Raw genomic sequence first — 7,125 nt, forward strand, 5'->3', positions numbered from 1 at the left:
CGCCGAATCGAATGGTGAAACTTTTAGAACTGTCCGACTTACAGTTGAGAAGTTGCGGTTCCCCTCCATGCGCTTCCATCGGACTTCCCAGTTGACGTGGACTGTACATACACCCATAAAGCATTAACGTTTAACCTTCCTCTCGTTCACAGTGTCCACAGAGAAAGCCCTGGCCCAGCTGCCCAACTTCCTCCCAGATTTCATGCTCGTGTTCGCCATACCCGTGCTTACCCACACGCCTGCCTACACTTCCAACGAGGCTGTGGACGAGCTCCTGGTCATGCGAGCCTGTCTCTGGTTCATACTCGAGCCTCTCCTGACGCAGCCCTCAGACTCTTTCTCCTCGCTGTTCTTCAAGGAGATGATAGACCAGATGAAGAACTGCAAGGACGCCCTCAACCCGGACGACGAGAATACCAATAATGTAAGTGCTCTAGATTTGAATGGCGACGAGAATACCAATAGTGTAAGTGCTCTAGATTTGAATGGCGACGAGAATACCAATAATGTAAGTGCTCTAGATTTGAATGGCGACGAGAATACCAATAATGTAAGTGCTCTAGATTTGAATGGCGACGAGAATACCAATAATGTAAGTGCTCTAGATTTGAATGGCGACGAGAATACCAATAATGTAAGTGCTCTAGATTTGAATGGCGACGAGAATACCAATAATGTAAGTGCTCTAGATTTGAATGGCGCAATTTTATCAGAATCAAAAGTGAAAGTCTTGACTCGAGACGGTACGGAGGAAAATTTCTCTCTGTATTTAAGTAATATAGAGTGGCTAGTAATAAAATACAGTGCGCAACTCAGTACGGATTTGAAAAGTAGCGACACACGGTAGCGCGTCTTATTTTATTACGTGCGGAAACACTCAACGCTGATTGGTTTAAGATAAAAAAGGTTTGCTGACTGATATAATAGTAATGCTTATTCATACTGCTCGAAAAACACTGTAGTGTCTTCATTACTCCAGAAGAACGCTTCTCGTATTATTGTTGTCAAATATTCTCATTGACCAACCTATCAATATAAATCAGATTAAAACCACAATACATAGGAAGTGTAGTAATCGCATTTAGGACTTGATTTTCCATCGACGTTTTTTTCTACTGTCAACAACTTATTTCATTTTACCAGTCGCTAAACGCTGGAAAAATCGAGTTTTCCTATATTTTGCAACTCGTAAAGCGACATTAAAGAATCAGTTGAATGAGTTTGTGTTAACTCATTTTGGGAGTTTGTGTTAACTCATTTTGGTACACACACTTGGTAAAATAATATGATGAATCCATACGTTAACTGTTTTTAGTTTGCCAATTTTTGACAAACGGCAAACGGTTCTTTTGAACGGTTTATGACCGGGGGCAAAACCCGAGTTTTAAAGCAGTTCAAGTTTAACTCTTGGATTAAGAAATCTGTTTGGCAAAAAAAAAAAAAAATCGATTTTTTACTTTCTATTACTTACTATTACTACAGTATAGCGAGCTATACTATAGTAGGTAATGAAAGTATTGCAATCGGTCCAAATTTTCAAAATCGGGAAATGGTTGGAAATATCCGTTGTGGGATCCCCTGATGTCAAAAAAGTAAAAAGTGGTTTTTAGCCCATGGTCTGCACGTACGTACTACAGGTTTAAATGGGAAAAAGTGAAAAGTTGTGAACAAAATATCACAAGAACGGTTTGTCGTAAAGCGATGAAGTGTGACGACTCGACATCTAACCAGTACCGTACTAAACTTGTGGGAATTATTACACTCGATAAGAAAAATCCCACCGTTAAAAATCCCACAGTCTTCTGACGTCATTTTTAACGTTCCCAACTTGCCGCGGAAGCGACAGTTTTTTTTCGCCGCCATCTTGACTTCCTGGAAGAAGGGGCAACGTGGATGACGAAATATTCTCGGAAATGTTGCACATTACATAATCAAAAATTAGGTAGGCGTGAAGAAGTGAGTAGAAAAATACAAGCTAGCAAGGTACCTACCTTAGAGGTATTAATTTGGTAGGTATACCTGTCAAAGTGTTATTTTATTTTCTAGGTTTAATTTGCCCATTTTGCTGTAAAGCTTGATTGGTAGCTTGTCTGCATTGTAAGCGTTAGGCCGCGGGTTCGATTCCCACCCTGAACGGATAATGTTCGTTCTCGGAACAGCTGGCTTTCTAATATCCTGTCTTCCTTCTCTCTTTGATTTCGAAACAATAAGACCTTGGCAGTTACAGTCTCCTCTATCAAACCTCTTCAAAAAAAAAAAATGCAAACTCCTATAGGAAATAATATCAAAAGAGCAATAATTTGATTATTTTATAAAGTTGTGACTTTGCATTCTCAGGGGTTAACAAATATTTTACCATTAGTTCTATATCAAAAGAGGAAGACAAATCAAAGTTCAAATAGTCAAGTTGTAATACTAAGGTCTACACATACACTTGGCTTATTCTCAGCCAATCTTTTCTCAACTTACACCAGAGGTCGTCCCTTGTATTTGACCCAGTATTCTGTTTTCTTATTGGTTATTCTCTTGGCCATGATTTTCTCCACCACCAGCTCCTGGTATTTGCCACTCTTTGTCTTCTTCAACACTTTGTTGGACTGAAAAAAGGAGACACAAAAATAAATAATAATAATAAAAAATCTTCAAAATTAGAGATAGTAGTGTGGCTGTCCAGAACGAAATTACCAACCATATTATGGGAAAACTTTGAACTACATCTTTCTGACTCCCCATGAGATTAAGTGACGTGACGTGAGACGTGAGGGTAGTGTGTTTCTACCTTTATTGTACAGGAAAAAATAGCTACCTTTATTACGAATGATGTCTTGGGGTGATCTTCTTTGACAAACATTTTTTATAATCAAGCCTTTCTTCTGCTGTAAACATTTATGTATTAAACCCATGAAATACAAGAGACTGTTGGGGTAAAGGGACTTCTAAGTCCCATTCGAGCAGGATAAACAAGGTATATTCTATTCTATATCTACTTACATTGGGAACAGGAGAATTTGGTGGAATTGCTTTGGTGAGACTCAACTCATCATCATCATTGAATAATGAATCATTGACAAACTGGAAAGAAAAAGAAATGTCATACCAATGTTTTAGTGCTTCATAAAGGTACTTATAATTTAAAAATATTAAAGTAATCAGAGAACCTAACATAATTCACCAAAAATTTGACCTGATAACATTACTTTCCTTCCTATAGGATAAGGTAAAAAGACACTCTGAGGCTTAGAAGTAGGGGCAAACAGCCCCGAAAGCTGGGTTAAGCTTATATGAATCAGTGAACTGTATTGTCAAATCCTAATATGTCATAGCTTAAAAGAAAGGTCCATGTCTAATCTGAGATTGCAACCTTAGTTTACTATTACAATAACCCCAGTAGCTCAAAGGTAAAAGGTTGGATTCCTGATCTGGGGTCCCTTCAAGTAGCAGTAGCAACGTAAGAACTTAGTTGCATCATTTCAAGGTGGACATTTGTAAGAACTTTGCTTCAACAAAATACATAGACACTTTACACTATGAGTTGTAATATTATTTCCATTTCTTTACTTTCCTTATCCTAGCTATAGGAAGTAATGTAAATGGGTGAAATTTTTGACGGTCAGTTTTTAGTAACAACACTTTTTTTTTTCAGCAAGGTCAGACTTACTTTTTTACTGAAGGTCTTAACGGTGGAGCAAGCCTTGAGGAATTGTCCCGCTTGAATCCACGTGTCCTTGATGTTCTCGGGGAGAGCACACCACTCCTGGTACAGCTGCCAGGAAGAACTACTTGTGTCTGCAACACCAGGACATATAGGTCGAAAATGACACGTTAATTATTTACACAACACAAAACAGATAACTAACACTACAGGAGGAGTTTGAATTTGTTTAAACACACAGGCCACATGCATCTAATGTACATGGAAAAAAACCCTTTTTCGAAACAACCAAGAAAAACACAAAACAAGATAACTAACACTACAGGAGGAGTTTGAATTTGTTTAAACACACAGACCACATGCATCTAATGTACATGGAAAAAAACCCCTTTTTCGAAACAACCAAGAAAAACAGTTATCATATTTGGATTCAGCAACTTCGAAAACTCCCAAATCAAATAAAATCTTCCATATTTCACTTTTTTCAAGTTTTGGCCCAAATTAATGCATCAAACTATGGAAAATGCATGTGTGAAGGTTTAGAAGAGTTCAAGCAAGCTCTGTACGAGAAAACCAACTTGATAACAGATCTTGGAGACTGGAGGGGTAAGATTCTAAAATATTATTAATAATAAAGAAATGGAAAAATAGGTGACAATAAATAAATAAATAAATAAAAGAGCATGTGTATAGGTAGGCTTTCCCCCTTTTTTTCCGTATAAAATATACAGCATACATTTGCGTTCCCCCACAATATTTGCACGAAAAAGGATGCGAAAATCACTGGAGGTCACTTGATCTTTTTTTTTCTTTTTCTTGGGTGACACAAATTTACCCATTGAATATATTAATTATGATTTTCTCCACTCGTCATTTGCAGGCGAATTCAAAGTACCATCCCATTTGGGTCGGATCAAGACAGGGTTTGATTTTGATCACACCTTCTTGTCCATCAATTTTAATTTGGCCAACACAATGGACCGAACGGCCAAGAGTTTGCTAAAGGAAGGTTACTCATGCATCATGGACGCAGCTTTTTCTTGGGTGACACAAATTTATCCATTAAATACCTATGTATATTAATTATGATTTTCTCCATTCGTCATTTGCAGGCGAATTCAAAGTACCATCCCATTTGGGTCGGATCAAGACAGGGTTTGATTTTGATCACACCTTTTTGTCCATCAATTTTAATTTGGCCAACACAATGGACCGAACGGCCAAGAGTTTGCTAAAGGAAGGTTACTCATGCATCATGGACGCAGGTTAGTTGATGATAATTTAGGTCCGGAACTACAGGTTCATGTTGAAACGATTGTAGACCTCTGATGTTGTTGTTGTTGTTGTTGTTGTTGTTGTTGTTGTTGTTGTTGTTGTTGTTGTTGTTGAAATGGATAGTCATGTTGAAACGATTGTAGACCTCTGATGTTGTTATTGTTGTTGTTGGTGGTGTTGCTGCTGTTGTAGCGGCGTAGCTGCACCGAGGGAGTTTGACGGTCTCTAGCCAAGATTACTTGGCCCGTACCGAACCGCAGTCAACCATCATGAGGACCTGTGCTTTTCCTTTGAAGCATGATAAACCTTTTGTAACTTACAGCCAGCCAGGCTGGTTAGGGTTTGGCTGCTCTGATCCCTACTTATAGTCCTACAGCAAGACACTGGTCCGTTCCCTGTTTAAGGTCCCAGCCAGACAGAGGCCCCCAGCCAGATATTACTTACTAATAATAATAATAATAATAGACTCTTGAGTGGAAGGCAACCACTAGGCGAGGTTAACGCCTTAGGCGTTCTCTACCACCTAACCCTTATTTTATTTTATTATCATCGTCAATATTTAAAAGGTACCAACCTATAGGACTTTAGGTCATGAGATTTTAAAAGAGTCTATTCAGATCGGTAAGTAAGTATCGTAGAAGTACACGGGACTGTACACCGAATTGGAGCATTTTCTAAAGAACCGAGGAATCGAACCAGTGAACTAAAGTATCTGGATCCGGTCGTCATGGACTTTGAACAATCTCCTAGTCGGGACACAGACGTCTTACCATCATGTATAAGCGACATTATCATTGACAAAGCTGTGACTACTTCTTTGTCTGATGAGAATTCAAACAGGGAATGCTTGTTGGTCATCAAGATAGTCGACATAGTTTTGAACATCTGCAACAGTGGAGTGACGATAATTAGTACCTACATAATTTTATTATGTTAGCCCGTTACCAATTGTTATTCGAAGAAAAATTGTGTCATGTGTAATAGGAACACTCTCTTGTTGATGTAGTCGTGGATTTTATTTACCGCTGCAAGTAATATCGGAAGAGCTGAAACATTTTGTGAACATACTTACATTGGGAAATCTCTTCAACAAAATTTGCCTTCCTTCTTCAGAGCTGACGGAAATGTAAACTGTCTTCTTCTTGTACAAGGCCACTGCTATACAAGTTCTCTACGAATCTTACTGTTGATTACTGTTGATTCTCTACGAATATACGAGTGATTCTCTCGTACATGTCTAGTAACAATATGTTAATCCACTCTAAATTTACTAATTCTTTTCTGAGAGAGACTCCCTTTTCTGAATGGATAGGATTGTTTATTTTATTCCTTAGACCTTAGAACAATTCCATTTCTCAATAAACTTTGAGCTGAGTCCTCCTCGTCTAAAATTTTAGTAAAATAGCTACAGTTTGGTCGACTGAGGAGGAAACAGATCAAGTCCGAGACAATCAATTCTTTCGCAGATCTTCTTTCTTCTTAGCATAATTTCTTCTTGTCCGATTTGAGCTTCACTGAGTTCTACAGTTCACTAAACTACTTCCTTTGTGATTAATCCTTCCTCTCCATCTGACAGGATACTCACCGGCCGAGGTTCGAGGTAGTAACGTGGGCTGCTACATGCATAAAGAAATGGCTAGATTAAATTAAAGGTCCCGTTTGGTAGATATGCAAATACGGATAAGGAAAACACCTATACAAATGCAAAAAGTGCTCTGTAAATGCAAAAAATTGCACAAAAATGTATTTATCATGTCAAGACGATATATGTGTGCAATATCATCCGGCTTCCGTCCGTAAATACAAAATAAGTTAGTATGTTATACTTTACTTTTACTATAGGTAGGTAGGTAGGTAGTTTTCCCTAAACAATGGGGGCAAACATGGTCACGATTGTACCTAGTTCCTAGTAATAATTATGACTAATAGGTACCTAAGTCAATATTAGGTCATGGACATTTGAAAAACCTAGGCAACTGTTATTCGCATTTTTTTTTTTTTTTTTCTTGGTCACGTGTTAGGTGTAGCTGCCTACCTAATAGCCAACAACAGGTCTTCTATAAAAAATGTTAACTGGATTTCTGAAACAATTTTGAAATACAGCGCCAAACTTTTTGAAAATTCCGGTCTACTATCTTCAGAAATCCAATGAGAACAATGAAATCAATTGGTTGAATCTTTTAAATGGGACACTGAAA

General features: G+C 38.0%; 1 long non-coding RNA gene across 1 annotated transcript; it reads right to left on the bottom strand.

Annotated features, from left to right (window-relative positions):
• Nucleotides 1–5,457: 5,457 nt before the first annotated feature.
• Nucleotides 5,458–6,096, bottom strand: LOC113472157. Its single transcript, XR_003394591.1, has 2 exons — nucleotides 6,000–6,096; nucleotides 5,458–5,812 (listed from the first exon to the last, which is right to left on the bottom strand). It is a non-coding gene; the product is annotated as an uncharacterized LOC113472157 (long non-coding RNA).
• Between the last annotated feature and the right edge of the window lie 1,029 nt (nucleotides 6,097–7,125).

The sequence above is a fragment of the Diaphorina citri genome, unplaced genomic scaffold, assembly GCF_000475195.1.
Source record: "Diaphorina citri unplaced genomic scaffold, Diaci psyllid genome assembly version 1.1 scaffold4103, whole genome shotgun sequence".
Classification (NCBI taxonomy): domain Eukaryota; kingdom Metazoa; phylum Arthropoda; class Insecta; order Hemiptera; family Psyllidae; genus Diaphorina; species Diaphorina citri.